Here is a 5,046-nt window from a genome sequence, read left to right on the forward strand (position 1 = left end):
TAAATTTTCAAAGCCTCCTTCCTGGACATAAATCCCCTATTTTTCTTTTGAAGGTCAGCATTAGATGATGCAAGACCAACACTGAACTTCCAGGCCATTAGCCTCTTTGGAGCCAGGCAGCAGACAGGGTGATGTGGTATGTCTGCATACCTCCTCCAGGCACTGAAGAGGAGGTGAGAAGCAAAACCCTTCCTACAGTGGAAGGAGTTATGAGATCCTTCTCATCTCCAAGGGAATGTGCTGCTGCCACAGGGGTGCCAGGGGACAAACTGGTGGACTAGCCTGCAGGAATCACTCCTGACGGAGACAGGGCTGGCAAAAGGAAAAGGCATTTGAAAGCAAAGCCTTTTGAAATGTTGCCTCCCCCAGCTAAAACCGATAGGAAAGGGCTGCCCTTGCTGGTATTTGAAGGGTTTCTGAGCCACTTCAGACAACTCTCTGGTGCCAACTGCCCCGTGCAGAGTCACATGTGTGTGAAACAAGTGACTCAGCTCACTGGGGAAGGCAGAGGTCTGCGCAGAGCTCGGTTTATCACTGGAACTGCCTTAGTCCTCCGACTGGAAGCGTTTGTCTCTGGCATCAGCCAACCAACCAAGGCAACGGGGTTAGTTTAAGGGATCACTTCACATTTTTGTTTGCGTAAAGCTGGTATCTCTTTTCCCTATGTGAGCAGGAGTTACTGAACTGGTTTTCCTGTGAAGAGAGTGGGAGTTATTCTGGCGCAGCTGCAGAGGGAAAGTGTTAATCCCCCCCATCTGTCCTTGCTAAACTTTTTAAGTAAAGATTAGTTTGATGAAGGAGCAAGGCTAGGAGGTCTGTTTTTTTGCTACAGCACTCGCTAGAGACCCAAGAAATGGCAATTGTTAAGTCGTAGTGGGCTTTAAGCCCTCAAATCTTTGAGACTTGTGCACAGGAAAAGACATGGAGGCACTAGCTCCTATGCTCTCCATCTGTATGGGGCAAAGTTAGATCCAAAGTCCTCTAGTCCAAGCCCAGATTCACAGCTGAGCAGGAAAGTTACCCTAGAACTACCCCACATCAGGGATTTCATATAAGTCATCTGGCTGATGTGTGTGGGATTCATCACAAGAGAGAAGTGAAGAACTTCCATGAACACCTTGCAGGACTGTGTTCTCAGATGAAAACATCTGCTAAAATGTGCAAAGCCCAGGAAGAAAAGGCTACATTAGTGCTGCAGGACATGGCTCCTCTGGAAAGAATAAGAATGCTGCACATTCTGATTGTTTACTTCACTTGCTTGCTTCCCACCCCCCCGTGGTATTTACAGTGCCCTGGTACTCATTCAGCTTTCTTAGCTAACAGGTGGGGAGGCAGACAGACCTGCCTGAAATCCTGGCATCAGACACCTGGCAGTCCTTCCTGCTTCAGGCACCTTGCAGGTACATTGCCCTGAGGCAGGGGGGAAGCAGGCAGCTTGGATCTGTGTTCCTATGCCAGGACAGGATCCCAACAGAGTGGAGGATTCCCTACTGCATTTGTCCCACTGACTTCTGCAGGAAGTTCCTCTCAAATCTGTGTGGCTTTCCCAGGAGTCATCCATATTTCCCTGGGGCTGAATATGGTGTACTCAAGAGATGCTGAAGGCACCAAACCACTGTCTTCTAGGGTCTCCAGACTGCCTGCTTGTTAAACAGGCACTGAAGTGCCATTAGGGAGTTGAAGTGTCATCAATGTTAAAAAACAGCTGACTGAACCTGTAGCTTAATTTAGGAGCTTGTCAGACATATGGTAATGGCCTGGTAAGGCTTGGTTAAAGGTGGCATTTGCAGGCTTCTGTACATTTTTAATCTCTGTGTACAATACAATATTGCACATTAGCTTTCGCTCTTGCTGGCAGATTTCTTGTGGGAAGATCTACTTTGGGACTTCAGTAGCACTAAATACAGAGCAACTGACAGAAATAGGGAGTTTGGACCAATGTCTCTGCTGGCATAACTCCATTAGAGCCAGAGGGTGAAATCGCAACCCTGTTGAGATGCATGGGACTTCTGCCAGGCTTGCGACTGCTGAGAACTCTTTTAACAACTCAACCCTGATTTTGCTTTGGAATGAAACCTCCCTGTGGATCTTAGCCTAGGAACACTTGCATCTTTCACACAGAAGAAAAATGTTCTGCAGCAAGCAAATGAACTTGGAAATGATTTTAACTTCATCAGTGGAACCCTTGCAATAGACATTCATTGCGGGCTAAATTTGGCTTGTGTGGTAAGACACTGACTGAGTACTACACAGACATTCATCTCCCTCAGAGATGGAAAGGCTCCTGCTTTGGCTGCAGTCACAGTTTATTGGACGTGCTCCCTGTTACTCCCATGAACTGCACAAGCAAAGTTCTGGTGCTCTCAGTGTGACCCATTCATGCAGTCAGTGCTCATCAACAATTGTTTTAAGACCAGGAATCCTAGATACTGACAACGCATCTCTCTCTTCTCTTTACATTGTATATTGCTGTCCTGGCTTCTGGGCTTCTTTTTCATGCCTACCCATTGCTACAGGGTATTTGTGAGTCTGCTGGAAGGTCTTGGGGCTGAAGACAGACCTGCATCAAAGCCCTTTTTTGTGTAATACTGACTATACCCCCAGCAAGGTCAGAAAGCTGGTGCTCCTATCACCCACAGCTGCGCCTTGATAGCCTTATGGATCTGAGGTTAAAAACGAAGCAGGAAAAAAGGTGCTGGAAAACCAAAATAAATTAATAACAATTCTGGTTTCTTTATAAAGAAGCAGGATGGGGAAAACTGTTTTGCTTTGCAGGTCACCTTCACAGCAAACAGGAATCATTCAATCACTGCTGGATAATACCAAGGGCACTCTCAGAGGTTGGCAACTGGAATGATTAAAAAAATATGAGCAAGATTTTAAGTGTCTCTTTGTGAAACAAACAGAGCAAGATTGTTCATCAGTGGTGGAATAGGTACTGTAAACATTGTCTTAAATGAATCTGGAAGGAATTTGTAAGAGAGAAGATGACCAGCTCTGTCTTCCCAGCACAGTCCCAGCCCCTCATAGAGGGGAGTTTGTGACCTTGCCTTCCTATTACACACATCAAGCTTCCTGGAGCTCTGTGTCTGGTTTTGCATTTGAGAAAACAGGAAATATTTCACAGCATCACAGAATCAATGAAATTGGCTGGTGAGCTAGCACAAGTTGCCAAGGATGGTGTCCAGTTGGGTTTTGAGTATCTCCATGCAGGAAGACTCCACAACCTCTCTGGGCAACTGGCTCATTTTGGGGCACTCTCACAGTAAAAAAAAAAAAGGTTTTTTTTGTGTTTGGGTGGAATCTGATGTGTTTTCATTTGTGCTTCTTATCCTGTCAGGGAACTCTACTGAAAAGAGTCTGCCTCCCTTCTGTTGCCTGTGCTTGGGATGGACCTTCCCAGTGCTTGGAGGAGGTGATCTTTGAAAGCCAGGCATCTTTTCTGGACACTGGTACTGGTCTCCAGTACCATATCACAAGCAGAATTCTTGGTTGAAGTCTGCCGTTCAAAAACAGAGTTGTGGTCCTGCCTTTTGCGCCACTCTCCTGTCTTAGGGTCCCGAACTCCACCATCTCACGGTCACTGCACCCAGTGCTGACCCTGCCTTCGTGTCCCCAACCAGTTCTTCCTTGATTCTAAGTGTGAGATCCAGGCAAGCACCTTTGCTTATTAGCTCCTCCATCAACCATGCCAGGGAGCTGTCAGAGCGCTCTTGAACTCCCCTACATTGCTTGGGCCCTGATGTATCGTCATTTCTAATTTAAACCTCTTCCTACCAGCTTTAAAATTAACCTTAGTATAAAATAAATCCACCTCCTTCTGCGCTCACTGTCAGCCCCTGTGCTCCCTGCTGCAGGCCTGGGGCAGCATGTGCAGGTGTACTGACTGCAAGGTGGCTTGGAAGCCCAGATCTGGTGTCCTTCGCACGTCTCGAGCTGCTCTGTTACACTGGCACTTGCCTTCCTGGACAGATGTTCACCTGAAACCATCTTATCAGTGACACATGACTAGAAGCGTGTCTTTGGTGAAGTGTTTTTTAGTGTTTTTTTGCTTTTGAGCTAACCACCCTCATGACTTCCTCTCTGCCCAAGGCTTGCCATAAGGTGAATATTCTTTTTTTAACTGTTTTTTTTTTTTCCTTGCAAAATGAAGGGTTCTCATCGAGGCTCCAATGAGATTTGCAGTAGGATCCACCTTCTTTTTTTCTCTTCTCATACTAACTCAGAATGCAAGAGCTGGGACTAGTTGTGGAGGTTTTCCATAGGGTTGCTCTTCATGAGGCAGAGCTGAATATGGCCTATGGCTGACTAGTCCCAGACATTTTAGTACCAAGAATCAGGTGTTTTGGAAAAACCTGGTGAGTGATCCTACTGTGATCCTACAGGGTCCTACCATGCTGAGAACACAGGATACAAAATCATTCTTTCAAAATAATTGGGCCAGACAAAAGGTAGAACTGAAGGCAGAAAAAACATGTATGTATGGAAAAATGTTACCAGTTCTAAAGAATAAACTACTTTTATCCAACCTTTTCCAGGGACACTGTCACTCCTGGAGTTTGGTTGGAACTCCTTCCCATGTGACTAAATTAAAGGCATTAATGTTGATCACTGAAAATTTTAGTGTTACCAGATTAAGGCTATAGAGCCAGCCAGGAGATAGGCCCTCAAGGGAGTCTGTCATCCCCCCCATCTGCACTGACTCAAGGATTTGGGACAGAAGTGGATTAAACTTTCGGGGCCTTCAAGCAAGCTCTCCTGTGGCTCACGTTGCCTTCCTTTCAGATTCCTGCAATGAGTGTGTTTTATTCTGAGCCCCGAGTGGCACCCAGCAAAGCTGCTCCACTGCCTACAAAGAAACATTGCACAACATTCGTTGGGCCAGAGCTCCAGGGTGGCAGAACGCACGGCCAGGCATTTCACAACTGCTGTCATCTATGGATTTCTGCTTACAGAAATAGAAAGGGAAAGCCCAGCTAGCTAAGTTTGGCTCTGAAAAGGAGAAGCAGAGTGCACACACACAGCTCTGCTACTTTTCCTAAGCGG

The sequence above is a fragment of the Manacus vitellinus genome, unplaced genomic scaffold (genome assembly GCF_001715985.3).
Source record: "Manacus vitellinus isolate BGI_N305 unplaced genomic scaffold, ASM171598v3 scaffold_20_pilon, whole genome shotgun sequence".
Classification (NCBI taxonomy): domain Eukaryota; kingdom Metazoa; phylum Chordata; class Aves; order Passeriformes; family Pipridae; genus Manacus; species Manacus vitellinus.